This window comes from Rhipicephalus sanguineus, chromosome 4 (assembly GCF_013339695.2).
Source record: "Rhipicephalus sanguineus isolate Rsan-2018 chromosome 4, BIME_Rsan_1.4, whole genome shotgun sequence".
Taxonomy (NCBI): domain Eukaryota; kingdom Metazoa; phylum Arthropoda; class Arachnida; order Ixodida; family Ixodidae; genus Rhipicephalus; species Rhipicephalus sanguineus.
Window position 1 is genome coordinate 130,049,636 of NC_051179.1, and position 15,241 is coordinate 130,064,876.

General features: G+C 47.5%; 1 protein-coding gene across 1 annotated transcript in view; it reads left to right on the forward strand.

Moving 5' to 3' along the window:
* Positions 1-15,241, forward strand: part of LOC119390681 (zinc finger protein 674-like) — a 338,514-nt gene that overhangs the window by 287,004 nt on the left and 36,269 nt on the right. The window lies entirely within an intron of this gene.

Consider the following 15,241-nt stretch of genomic DNA (forward strand, 5'->3'; position numbering starts at 1 on the left):
CGACAAATGGGACTGTAAAGGGCGATATGAGATGGGCAGGTTTTGGGGCGAGGGAAGCTCAGAGCAAAATAAGGTTCGAAGAAAGGCTAAGGAATGTGAAGGAGAGTAGATGGGCAGAGAAGGTGTTACGTTATTTGTATAGGAAGAGCGTGGACACAGAGCGGAGAGAAAAAAACTAGGAGGCTCGCTAGTAAATATACGGCTCATGGTGTCAATATGTCAACAAATAGCGTTAAGCGAAAAGTCAGAGATGCGGAGAGGGTTTACTGGACGGCAGCTATGGAGAAAAAACCGGCTTTGAGTAACTACCGAAAGGGCAAAAATGAAATAAGGAGGTAGGCATTTTACGATAATTCAAAGGGAAGCGCTTTACTGTTTGAAGCGAGATCCGGCTGCCTTAGAACGCGTATAGTTATAAAGCGAGATTCAGTAAAGAAGAATAACAATGCACATGCTGTGGGGAAGATAAGGAAACGGTGGAGCGTGTTCTGATTGAATGTGGAGATATCCACCCACTGGCACCCAGGTGTACGTTTGGGCACGAGCCTACATGAAGCCTTGGATTTTAGGGACAACAATGGAAAGCTGAACACGCCCGCGAAAGAAATAAGTAAGGGACGGTTAGAGTATTGGTGGCGGAAATTTAGAGAAAAACGACAAAAATAAATATTGGAAAAAAAATAAGGACATTCTGCCATAAAGGGCAGATAACTGGGTTGAGAATTTACGTTTTGTTTTTCCTGTACTAAGATAGATTTAATTGAATTAGAGACACTAGGCCAACACTAAGAAAAAGAAAGGTAAAGGGATCTTTTCTTTCTTTTTTTTTTTTTTTTGCCGAGCCTGATGGCACACTTGTTACCGCGCCGTTATAAAGGGGACGCTCATAGCATCCATCCATCCATCCTACTACTATGTCGCCAGCCTACGGTTTCCGCTTCTTTTCCGCACGCACTTGCAGGTATGGAAATGATCGGTGCTGCTACCTAACAGAGTACACGTGCGTTTACTGATTATTTGGAGATTTGTGGTAGTGAATGTTCTCGTAAACCAATTACAGCCGAACTCTTCGTTGCGCATTTTCAACCGAAGGCAAGCCGATTGCCGACTGAGAGTACCTAGAAGTTCATTCGATCGCCTTTGCTCATCGGCGCGAATTGGGCCCTTAACTACACTGTGCTGAACTAGTACTAGCTGTCCATAGGCATGATCTAGAAATTAATGACCGATTTTGTGAAACTTGCGCCTGCGTCCTTTTAACGACGTGGACGCGAAAAGCAGGAAACATTCTTGACGCAATGAGAGTGTTCGCCTGTTCCCACGGTAGCCTGCAGCGCCCAGCTTTATCGTCAGGGAGTGGGAAATCTGACTGAAATCATCACTATTCATGGCTCCTTTGCTACATGGGTTACGTGCGAATTTTTTCAAAATATTGCCTCTATCACACACAACACTCGCGGCTTTTCCAGGACAGAGCACACCTTGGATGTACACCTTTGCAGTAAATTCTCTTGGCGCTGTAATACGCAGCTTTTTCATGCTACATCTCTAGTCTATTCTTCATTTGGACAGCTGTCGTCACAAACATTACGACCTTGAGACTCTGCAACGCAATTCGGCATGAATCGTTGGAAGGCCCTTCCATGGTCCGCATAGAGTGGAGAGAAAACGAAGCACGGTCGGCTGCAGGTGAATCTTCATGCTCTGGCGCTCCGGCATCACCCTTGCCGCTGCAGGACCGGCACCTGCTTTGCTGCCACTCTTTTCCTACTGCACTTCAGCAGTGCACCAGGAACAGTAGTGCTTCGGTGCCTTTCCATCGCAAACACTACAGGCTTCCCTCTTGGAATCCGCACTTCGTCGCCGTTTATGGCGTCCACGTACTCACGCACAACTGAGTGTGGTTCAATGTGACGCTGGCATACAGCAGAAGAAATGGTGAAAGCTTCATCCTTCCTGTGAATTTTCAGCTCCCACTTCTTCCGGAGGCCGTCGTATTTCGGTGCCATGAACAGCGATGCTTTGGTTCCATTTTGGTAGCCCGTTCGGCAGTATGAGCGGAGCAGTGTGAATCTGTCCGCCTTTTTGCCATGTCGCGGGCTGCACGTGGCGAAGACGCACAAGGCACACGGCCCGCACGAGAATGCCCTTCACATATGAAACGCAACGCCAATAGGTGCTCCCAACCCTCACAAACTTGTCTTGCCAAACGCAGCAGAGGCGGGCTGTCGAATGCTTTATCCGTGCCCCACGCAGGCCCAGCCATCCGCATTATGGATGGATGTATTGATGGATGGATGATATTTTAGTGTCCCCTCTATAACGGGGCGGTAACATGCGCGCCACCTTGCAGGTTCGACGAAAAGAAAAAGAACACTGTTTTTTTTTAAGTTGGCCTAATGCCTTGTCTGTTTCGATTAAATCGATCTTACTGTAAAAAAAAACAACAAACAACGCCACAAATTCACAGGCCAGCTCTCTGGCCCTGACGGCAGAATGACCTTATCTTTCCCACTATTCAATTTAGAGCGCAGCTCTTAGGCGCCCGTTCTTGTGTTCGGCGGCATCACCGTTGTCGGCGTAACCGATAGAGTGAACGAGGACGAAAGAGAGACTGCCCAAGGAGCTTTCCAACACGAGAGCCAGCGAGCCGCTGCTTTAGCGTTTGCAATGCCTTGTGCCTGCTCGTGCTTCTTGTGACAGCGTAACGCACTCCTCGCGCACGGGCACGAGCAAGTGGGTTGACTTGCGATGCTTGGGAGAAGAAGGCATGCATTGCTCGATGGGACACTATATGTGTGGAACGGTCTAGCGGACTCTTAAGGGTCATTTATAGTCCGGCGCAGCGTTCGGGTCAGCCAGCGGCGACGAAAGTTGGCGACGGCTGGTTCACCACGGTACGATGACGTGAAAGCCGAGCATTCTATACAACCACTCGCGTCGCCTCGACGCATTAGCTGAACATATCGCAAAATCAAAACACCTAAAAGCTGCGTTCAAGATTCGGATTAGGCAGCATCGTAGTCGTGGGTAGCCACCATATGGTTGGTGAATTTTTTAACACGAAAGTGTTTTATGCGGGGGCCCACCAACTTTCATGACTTATTTCCGTCACGGAAATACGTCAGCAAAAGCACACGATCAGATGGCTAAGAAAAAATCCGTAAACGTGAGTCGAACCAGCGCCTCCTCTATTTTTCTGTGCCTGGGGGAAGGCGCGGAGCGCATTGGGAACCGACCGTCGGCGTTAGTGCGGCTTTTAGCCGCCAGGCGGCGCCACCGTAGTAGACCCGCCCTCGCGTCGTCGCTCGCGGAAACGAATTCCGTGGCTGCATTCGAAGCTGCTGTATGGTTCAGTTTTCGGCTGTATTCGCGTTGTTTGAAAACTTGTAAACGGGAATCATGAAGCACTTGTCGATCTGGGCAACTAGCCATTTCGAAGGCATGTGTCTTTCGCGGCTATTTGATCGAGACGCTCGCGCGTCGTCCGCTAGCCCGACACCATGAAAGAGCGCATGCCAGTGATGCGCGGAAAATTGTTTTGTCACCGTTACGTTCGCTTGACTGAGAGTCGGTTTTTGACTGTCTGAAAGTCGATTTTAGAAAGCAGCATTTGCCAAGAGCTAATACTGAAAGCTTGGGCTGGAGTAATACACGCAAGCCTGGAGTTCATGCGCTAAATAGCATGAAATGTCACTAGACTGCTTCCAGGGATATACGTGATTGCCCGTTCCCTTCGTAAAGCTTTTGAGAATTACGTTTGCTGCCACCGGGAGAAAGCAACAGCTGGTGCCAGAAAAAGGAACTATGCCAAGTGATTCCACCATTTCAGAGCTTAAACCAGCTAAATCGTGGTGGTACGAAAAGCAAACAAAAACAGCTACATATGCCGCGCGCTTCCTGCAACACTGACCGATGTGTGTGAACAGACGCTGTCGTTCAAGTATAAAGTCGTAGTGCCGACTCTCAAGTTGAGGCAATGTGAAAGGCGTGAAAAATGGCGCGGCCTGTTGTCAGTTGCTTGAGCTCGTCTTTGTATTTATCGACGGATTGTTGTAGCCTCAGCCTCAGTATCTGGCTCCTCAGCTCTCTTTATTTTCTCTTCCATATGGCCTTTTCGGTAGTGAGCAAAGTAGAGGCCGAATGGCTGTTGACCTGGACGCTTTAGTCGCATGGAGCAGCCTGCTCAGCCTTGTGCACTCATTTATTGTGACACTGTACATAATGATTGTCGGTTGTTTTGCCGGTAGCGCATGTGGTGTCCATGGGCTCCGATTCTTTAGCTCCGGAACCTAATGTCAGCACTGCATGCACATGGCGGCGATCGCGAGGCAGCGTTGCTAATGGTACTAGATGCATTGGTTGACTGTTCGGACTCAACATGGTCACTTTTAGGGATACTTGCCATGCTTGGTTCACTTGTTACCTTGGGCTGCAAACGTGAATGGTAGTCTAAAGAGTGACGCTACTGCACCCTTTTTAAGCCGCTGCTTCTTATATTCTATGAAATCTGCGGGTCTTAAACGACGGCTCCATATTCTAGTGTAGTTTGAAGGTGTATTAGGAGACCAATTATCCCACGTAATTACTTCAAGCCACTTCTCCTGAACACCAGCGAATGCTGGAATTTCATGGAACGACAGCCGCATAGTGTATTAAGGCAAAAGCCTTATAGATGCCTAATCAAACGTGAAAATTGACCGTCGGCGGCGTCAACGCGAGTGATGCAAAAAATAATTACGTGATGACATCATATGACGTCACAGACCATAAAATTTTGTGACATCATCGTGACGTCACACGACGTGATGTCGTCATAGTACATCTTCGCTTGGTCAAAATGGGCCGATCACGGAGGCAGTGCATGCCTCCGCTAATGTGCAGAAAGCTCGCACTGCCTCCGATCCTTGGGGCTGTAAGAAAACCGTGTTAGGCGCAGAAATATCTCGGAGGGAGGCAGGGATGTTCAATACATTGACTGGGAGAAAAAGAAGAAGATGGCTTTCGCCTTTCAGTCGTCTTAGATGAATGCATAACGGACCCTGTGAGATTTTCTTTCTTTATCATTAAAAGGAAATAAAAAAGACAATCGTAATTTCCATTTGCAGAGTGGAACACAACAGTATGACATACTAAGGCATTGGGGCGGTTGCAATAGCCTGAAATACAAAATAAAACGCGAATACTATCAAACTCGAGTGCAAGTATCGAACCGGCAGCACAGACTGACAGACTGCCTGCGGAATACGTACAGCGGGGATGGAAAGACACACGAACATGCGGAATCTGCATTCTTTGCTGTTTCGCGTTTATTTTAGAGTGGTTATAGCCTGGATTATTGATGAAAAGACGACGTCATCCATGACACAATAAAAGACCATCAAGCATCTTTTTATTGCCACCCTGGTTAGAGCGTGATGAAAACAGCGCGCCGCTATGTTCGCGTTTCTTTCCATCCCCCTGTACCTGTGAAAGCTTGCAAGAAGCACAAACGCGATTAAACTCGGATGCAAACACGAATTCGTGAGCTTCGTGATACGCGCGGCCGTTCAGCGCCAGCTTCCCGTGGATGGATGGATGGATGGATGGATGCTATGAGCGTCCCCTTTATAACGGGGCGGTGACATGTCTGCCACCAGGCTCGAAGATAAAAAAAAAACTTCCTTGTTTCATGGAAACAGGAAAAAGCCTCGCAGAAAAGGGAAAGAGGAATGCTGCAATCATGAAGCACACAGCATTATGGAGATACAATAAGTACACGGTGCTTCGAGGTCTGTGGAAAGGTGTAATGGTTCCGGGGCTTACATTTGGGAACTCAGTGGTGTGCATGAGGTCAGAGATACAATCAGGAATGGATGTGAATCAAAGGACTGTGGGACGGCTCGCGTTTGGCGCTCACGGGAAGACGACGAATGAGGCTGTAAATGGCAATATGGGGCTGGCAAGTTTTGAGGTGAGGGAAGCTCAGAGCAAAATGAGGTTCGAAGAGAGTCTAAGGAATATGAAAGAGGGCAGATGGGTAGAGAAGGTGTTTTGGTATTGGCATAGGCAGAGCGTTGACACACAGTGGAGAAAACGAACTAGGAGACTCACCAGCAAGTATACGGCGAGCAGTTTAAGCGACATGGCAATAAAGAGTTTTAAAGGGACACTAAAGGCAAATAACAATTTATGTCATAGTGAAAGGTCAACGTGCGAGAACGTCTACAACGTCAATCAGTGCTCTAGTAATCGAGAAATTAAGGTAAATGTAGGACACGATGTGCGCCACGAATGGGACATTTTGGAAATGATCCCGATGACGTCAGAGAGTCCCGAGTACAATTAACCACTACTAATCAAACTAGTTGCAATAAAAAAGAACCTTCCGTGCATCACAAGACGTAATAAAATGCTGCTTGTCCATTTCTGTTTGATTCATGGAAAAAAGAACCTCTTGGCTCGTTGCGAACGTTGCGAGTGGTTCAAAAGTTCCGTTTTCGCCGAGCTGCGCGTCTCAGTGGTAGTTTCGGTATCGCGTACTGCTGCGTATGCTTGACTCTCGCTATTTTCGCCCTGTCCATACTCTACTTCTGCTGCTGCTGGCCAAGCTAAACTCCGTTACAGTGAACTATACAGTTTTGGAGTGGCCCGTGGCTGCGTCTTGGCAAGGTTGATGGCCGCGGTTGCGCAAGAAACCGTAGCTTCGGCGGCCGGTCAATAAAGGTGGGCAACGTTGGGCACGGCAACTGCTACGTCATAAGGTCCGTTAAGGCGGGTGATTTGAAGTGCCCTAACGCCGTGCGGACCAGTAAAACGTGATTTTCTTTCAAAATAAGCATTTCCTTGGCAAGAAACGAGCACCACGAGGTTTCTGCAATGTTATTGCAACAATGAACGTCGACTTAATATTTGACTTTAGTGTCCCTTTAAGCGAAAAGTCAGAGAGGCGGAGATGATTTATTAGATGTCAGCGATTAAAAAAAACCCCGCTCTGAGTAATTACCGAAAGGTCAAAAACGAAATAAGCAGTCAGGTGTATGTTTGGGCACGAGCCTACATGAAGCCATTGGAAAGCTGAACACATCCGCGATAGAAATGAGTAAGAGACGGTTAGAGTATTGGTGGCAGAAAACCAGAAATAAAGGACAAAAATAAATAGCGGTAAAAATAAGAACATTCTACCGTGAGGGGCAGAGAACTCGGCTGTGAATTTCTGTCTTTTTTTCTACGTGAAATGGATATAATCGAGATAGACAAGGCATTAGCTAAGCCAACATAAAAAAATGTTTTTTTTTATGTTGAGATAATCAGCATTGTAGGAGATAATCATAATTGGGCACAAGGGTATGATGAGCCCAGATATGTGGTAACTACCTGTGCTTTATCTTGCCATTTGTGCAGATAGTTCAGCAAGTGACATGCCAGAGTTTTAGTGACATGTCGGTACAAAAGGCACACGACGTTCTTAAAGGCGTTCTGGACTTCATACTGGCTCCGTGGCCGCTTCTCTCATTGTTTGCAAACTATAGTATGTACAAACTGAACGAGAAGAGATGTAAGCGCTTGATTACTGTAAACCATAATCATAATGAATTCAAGAGACGAGAACCAAGGAAACCAAGAATGAAATAACCTAATTTTTACATATTTGGTTGTAAAGAATTGACTAAGGAAGCCATTGAGAACTGGAAAATAAAGAGGTTGAAGCAGGTGGCCAGGACATCAAAACTAATATGTGGCATCAATGTATATCGATGTTATGAGGCTTCACTGTTTAGCGATTGCATTTATTCGCGTTTATCCAATGTTGCACGGAACGGAGTTCCTGTTGAGGACCACAGTTGAGGAACGGACTACAGTTGAGGAACTAGTTCCTTTTGGGAGGAACAAGGGAACGCAACCGTTCTGTTAAGAATCAGTGGAACTGTAATGGCAACTCGTTACATTTGCGAAGGAACGACAGAGAGAAGGGCGTCTGTTCTGTACACGTTGTACCTCATTGAAAAGACGCACACACGTATGCAGTACATCGTGCAAAACAGTGCGGATTGGTGACTGCGTGAATTTAAAAAAAAATCCACGCATATCCACCAAGTGAATGATGATGAGTGGGTGAACCACTGGGCATCGTGCCCTCAACTCCGGGTCTACTTGTCGTTTTTGCCGTTTTGCCGCCGCTTCCCGCGCCCTCGCCTCCGGAGTAGTAACTTGTCATCGGCGTTCGCGTTGAGCCGCCACATCCTGTGACTTACGTTCGTTTTCATCCATGGCAGAAAGAGAACGTGTGGTATGGAACACGCTTACATACGCATTTGTACCGCAGCGTCCTCTCGTGTATGTATTTTCAATGCAGCGTGCTTTGTGCTCTCATATGCTTGGTTGATGGGCGCTTAATATCGGTATTTTTTTGGTGTTTTGAGCTTTTTATATTGTGGCAGAAAGAGAATGTGTGGTGTGAACGCATCTCCACGAAATGAATCATGACGAGTGGGCGAAGCTAGGTCCTAAGGTCCATGGTGCCTTGTCGCCGACTAGTATAAAGTGTTTGTGCTTGTATACAAGGAGTGTTATATTGTTCTGTCACAATTATGATTGATATTAGTCTACTGTTCAACCTTTTTTGTCTCACATATGTTACTCGAGCGTTGCCCCATATAATGTAAATTGAGTGACAAAGCACGGTGCTAAGGTCCATAATGTGTACGTTGAAGTCGCCGACTAGTATGAAGGGTTTGTGCTTGTAGGTCTCTTATATTGTTTTGTCACAAATATGATTGTTGTTCCTCTATTGTGAACCTTTTTTTATTCACATACACACATATGTTTCCACTATAGCAACGGTTTTCTAACCACCATGACAGCGGACAGTGAGCATCGACGACAAAACTAGGTCCCAAGGTCCAGAATGTGTACGTTGAAGTCGCCGACTAGTATAAAGGGTTTTTGCTTCTAGGTGTTTTATATTGTTTCGTGACAATTATGATTGATATTAGTCTACTGTTAGACCTTTTTAAGGGATTTTACACGGTGCTGTGCCGTAAGCACGGACTCCACACAACGGATAAGCCTAGACCCTAAGTTGGCTCGCCCCTAAAACTACCTGTCGCATGTCACGTGACAATGCTGCATCCTGGTTTTAACTTCAAGGCGTCTCCGGGTGCGCAGGGAAGCGCATGCCGAAACGAAATACCTGCGGGAAGCATAGCTTACTATTATTAGCTTTGTATAATAAGGATCAGTAGGGACTGCATCCAAGGGCCGTTCTGCAGTCTGGACATACCGTTGAGAATGATTTACTCAACATTAAAAAATCATCGAACCCCATCCCGAAGGCGCCGCCAGAAAAGGGTGCGCTCTGATTTATGTCGGAATGGGTACGTTGCAAGTGTCGTGCATAGCCGTGCGCAGGGTTTCCCATTAGGGGGGGACAAAGTTTCATCGCAGCCCCCCCCCCTCCATTGATCAAGTCCAAAGAAAACATGCAACACAATGGATGAAAAAATATTAAAATGAAGCGATCACGGGCTTCTCGCAATGGCCTGCTTTTGGTCCGTGCCTTTCCTAAAGTAAAGATGGGAAGTAAACAGCTCTTGGAATGCAACATTAGGGGCCTTCGGCCGCCATTATCATCAAAAAACCCCCAGGCCTGCGCTGAAACCGCAGCACAGTCACAGCCTATGTGTGCACGCCTATGTGTACTTGTATTGCAAGAAAATTCGACGGTGGAAACCACCAAGAAAAGGCAAAGGAAAGAGCGTCAAACTCGCAACTAACTTGATTCTTGCAAATCCACCGCAATATATACACCATGCCACACATTCGCAATAATACACCATGCGTCACATCCAACAATCGGCCTCTCTCTGTGCATTTTCTTTCCAATGAGGTATGCTTTTAGCATGCATCCTTGCTCAATCACCTCTTTGCTTCTACCTAGAATGGTGATATTGGCAAATCTTGCCTCACATCCACTCGCGCTGTAGTGCATAGGCAAATGTGCCAAAAGATTATTCTTGACCGAAATATCATGCTCCCTCGCTCGATCGTTTACGCATCGGGCGGCGTGGCCGATGTAAACCCTTCCACAGGAGAGCGGAATTTCGTAGACCACTCTCATCGCACACGTGACGTAGGGCCTCGCATGCCTCTTACCACAGGGGGCAGGCACGGGTCCTATTGAATTCTGCGGGCACATGTCCGACAGTTTCCTTGGCGCAGAAAACACCGAAAATACTTTGTACCTATTGGCCACCATTTTAAGGTTGTGTGCAACCTTATGGGCATACGGGACTGTCATGTAGGTTTACGGTATTCTACGTCGTTATTCTGAGACGGAGGGTCAGAGAAAAGAAATGACGAAACCGGGTTAAAAGGAAAGAAGAAAAGTAAGAAACTTTACGTAGGAATAAGAATGAAAATGAAGGAATAACAAACTAGAAGATCTGTCTTAAATTACAAGCTAAAGCGAGTCTTCAACCGTCCCGCTCTAACACTCAAAGATAAAAAGTCACCGGTGGTGTTGATGGTGGCGACGGCTTGGTAAGCAGGCGTCTGATGAGGCGGCGATGCTGACGACGTCACAGTCTCTGACCGGCACGTCGGAGCTTGACCGACGACGTGGTAGGCTGCTTGCTCTCGCCAGATCTGTGGCTGCTCCTAGGCTCCACTTGAAGTGTCGCACGGGCCCGTTTCCGGCAGGGAGCAGCCACACAGTAGGTTCTGCCCTCCACGGGCAGTTTGGATCGGGAGTCGAGCTCGAGCACCAAGGACGCGACATGGACCAGTGACGGCCGGAACTCCTTGAGACCGCATACCTCCGAGTATACCGTGGGCAGCTTGAGCGTCATGACCTTGTCGGGCTTCTCGCGTCAGGTCCGGAACCCGACTCTCAGTCGCGCGACACCGGTGATCCTCGCTCCAGACTGTTCTAACCCTTCTGCCTCGACCGGTATTCGAACGTTTCTTCTTTTTTCTTTTTGCCCGTGCCCTCTTCTCATTGGTCTTCCCCAAGGGCCTTCACCGTGCTTTTTCCCGCAAACTTTCTCTTCGTTCGGCGGGCCTGGTTTTCACACGTGATATTTCGCGCGGCCGTCGTCTTCTTCTCTTCGTTGCCTAGTCGTTGCTGCCGTTTCCTCCGAACACGTCTCACAACACTACGGTGCCACTACATTTCAACACCACCGTGTCAACGCGTCACTGCACTTCACCACAGGGACAACTACTCGTCTTTTTTCGAACCGCTGACATTCCTTCTTTTTCCTTTTAATCTTTTGAAGCAGCGATTCAGCCTCTGCTGCACCGACCGATCGAGAAACCCAGCTGAATAATCACACCATCTCCCGCTGAACGGGACCATGAGGCGATGCTAAGCAGCGTTTCGGCCTGTCGAGCCCGAGTTTCAGAGGGGACAGGGGGAGTGGAGAGGGCGAAAGATGGAGAGGAGAGGGAAAGCGGAGAGGGGAGTGGAGTGGAGAGGGGTAGAGGAGGTGTGGGGAGAGGGTTTGCGCAGTAAGGGTGGTCACGCCGCACACCACCACCGCCACCACCGGAGTGAACTCCGCCATAAGATGCTTCGCATCTAATATACCGCCTGACCTGGTTCTCAAAGCTCTCCTGCATTCTGTGAGGGCAAGACTTAGCCAACGCACCTTCCAAGCACATAAAAGCGACACCTCTCTTAACTACTTTAGACTGGGCATAATGAAAGGGCATCAGCTCTTTGCATGAACGAGGCCAGTAGGGCCAACAAATGTGCTCTTCCGTCAGAGTGACGCTCAAATCTAAAAACTGAACTTCCTCGCTGGTAGGTAGCTCATGCGTACTCTGAAGCCCGTACTCTAGTGTAGGTAGCTCATGCGTTAGTAGGTAGCTCATGCGTACTATGAAGCCCGTACTCTGGTGCTAGACCTCGTTGTCTGCGGCTGGCTCGCTGGTCGGGGTTGGCGTCGACGTCTTCTTTGCGACTTGGACTGGGTTCACGGCTTGACGGGGGCGTCCGGAACATGAAGGAAAAGCACCTCCACCAGATGTCAAGGGGTCGTGACGTCGACGAAGACCGCAGGCGACGTGCCCAAGATGAAACTTTATTTGGCCGAACTTGTGGCCGAGAAACAGAAAGTTAATTTACAGCAATACACACTGTATGCACTGATAGCGGCGAACAGAGCGTCGACCGTCGATCAACTAACAAGTGGTGAAGCGCGTTGGCATTTATACACGTGCCGTCGAATATTCCAGCGTTATCGCAGGTTGTCGCGCAAGTTCTAGAATAAGCTCGAGTGTTCGCGTCTTGCGCGCAATCTTAACAAAACGATCTACAATAATCGCGAAGCATCTCGAACAATGAGGCGCGGATTGCGCTTAGCGCTGCTGACAGTCTTTGTGGGCGGAAACCGAGTACAGCAAAAGTGATAATGAGAAACGCACGTGGCAATATCATCAGCATAAAATAAACCTGTAAGCTTCTGCTCAGTCATCACGCCGCCCTGTTCGTGTGACAGATTAAAATCAATGTTGCTACCTTCTAGCGCTTTTTATATCCTCACCGTGTACATCATGGTGAGGATTGATAAAGTAGTTTTCACGGCGGGCTCGGGCCTGTGTCTCCGGGCTTATGGCCGTGCCCGGGTTTGAGGTGGCGGGCTCCGGTTTGGCCGGGCTTGGACATTGCTCCGTTCTTAAAGGGACACTAAAGTGAAACATTGAATCGGTGTAGACTGATAAAGTGTACTCTGAGAACTCGAATGTCATTCATTTTACCATCATGAGTATAATAATTGAGGAGAAAATCAAGGTCAAAGTTCCCTTTTTTATATTTCGCCCTGAAAACCCCACGCGCGACGTCACGGATTTGAAACTGTATTTGGGATAGGTTGTACCAAATGTCAGCTAACGTTGCCATTTGAAAGACCTTTTTCAAATCTGCTCTATGGGATATTTCTGAAGGGTATTCGGCGGAAGAATTCCAGCAACATATGGATACATGTATCCCTAAAATGGCTGAAATCTGGAAGCCGATTCTGAAATGTAGAGTTTTGTGTAACGGTTATCTATCAACACATGGTCGCCCCGCCACGGTGGTCTAGTGGTTATGGCGCTCGACTGCTGACCCGAAGGTCACGGAATCGAATCCCGGCCATGGCGGCTGCATTTTCGATGGAGGCCAAAATATTTGTGGCCCGTGTACTTAGATTTAGGTGCACGTTAAAGAACCGCAGGTGGTCGAAATTTCCAGGGCCCTCCACTATGGCGTCTCTCATAATCATATCGTGGTTTTGGGACGTTAAACCCCAACAATTATTATTATATATGAACACATGGTTGCCGCAGCGGGTGCCTCACCAAACAGTTTCGCCGCAACGGCGAAGCAATGAATGCGATAGCAATAAATTGTAATGTAACGCGAAGAACGGAAAGCTGCTCGAAATTGCCAGCGCGTCGCTCGAGCCCAAAGGACGCACGAAAAGAACGCACACAGGACGAGCGCGAACTAATGCGTCACAGCTCGACACTTGAAGCGCACTGCTCAAACATAAAGCAGGACGCACGAAACGACCTAACAGGTACACACGACCTTTCGCAAACGCGGCCGCTGCAGCGAGCGAAGCGAAGCACCCCACCGGCCGCCCCTTCTTTCCTCGAGATAAGCGCACGAAAGCGACCACGCTACAGTGTACTAGAAGGGGGCAGTGGAACGAACGAAGCGGCCGCGCCGCATCTCGGGTGATGCTCCGACGGGCGACCGTAGTGGCGGCGCTGTAGTCACTTTGTACTGAAGCTGTGGAGAGCGTCTGCATTTGGCGCGCGCTCTTCGCAGCCTACGAAAGCGTGTAATTGCGCGTTTTGAGCGCGTTTAATGCATTACTGTGCTTTAATCGGTGTCTCAACGCCTGCTGCGTGCCATGGTGCATGAGTGAATATGCAGGCGTGCCAAAACTGCGCCGAGATATTCCCTGTTCTTGGAGCCTGCCGACCCCCAGAGAAGGTGACAATCGGATTTTGCGCACATGCATCTAGCTGCTCACTGATTGCTGTGCGGTTTGCAAGCAGCACTTCGAGCCGCGCTACACTATAAGTGACTATGAACACTGACTACGAAGAACTAACGAACCAGCGACGAAAAAAAGCCTACAATTCTTCTGCCGGCAGTCTCTACGATATACCCAGAGCATTGATCTCTGTATGAGCTCCAATGCGCTCGACTGTTTCATGAGTAACCAGAGTACAAATGACTCTATCGCAACATTCATATTAGTGACGGCTGAGTTCTGCCAGTTTTGCGCTGTTTCTTTAATGCCGAAAGGCTATCTTGTTTCAACAGCGTGCTTCCGCGGTTACGATGCATTGGTTATGCGACCTCTGAGGGCTTCAAATACCAGGAAGGCGAGCCAGGAAGCCGAGCCGAAGGCGCGTGTTCACCTCCGAGGCACAAACTTCATGCATCAGGGCTTATCTCAAGCATAATAAAATGCGCAGATGTAAATGTAGCCCGTCGGTTATGCTGCCTAAATTCATTACAGCCAGCTCTCATTTTCAATGGACAGCTTATATTGCACTTTTCCTGATCTTCTATCGATGCCATTAGAAAAACTTCTTTTTGACAACGTTTTGTATTATTAATTTCATTGCTTTATCTGTAAAGTATCAAAAGTGAAGCCAGGAGGGGCGGTGGTGCTCTGTTTTGCGAGATTATGTTTATATATATATATATATATATATATATATATATATATATATATATATATATATATATATATATATATATATATATATATATATATATATTTACACGCACAAATACGGACAGTAAAGTATCCCCCCCCCGCCACCCGGCGCCTAGCAATTACTAACAACATCCGTGCAAGGCACCTGAGGACGACCGTTATTTGTATCGGTCGAGTTAACTTTGAGTTCCAATACCTTTGAGCCCTCGCAATGTCGAAGTCACATTTACAGCGCATTTGTGCGTGTAAATATATATATATATATATATATATATATATATATATATATATATATATATATATATATATATATATATATATATATATATATATATATATATATATATATATATATATTTACACGCACAAATATGGACAGTAAAGTATCCCCCCCCCGCCACCCGGCGCCTAGCAATTAATAACAATATCCGTGCAAGGCACCTGAGGACGACCGTTATTTGTACCGGTCGAGTTAACTTTGAGTTCCAATACCTTTGAGCCCTCGTAATGTCGAAGTCATATTTACAGCGCATTTG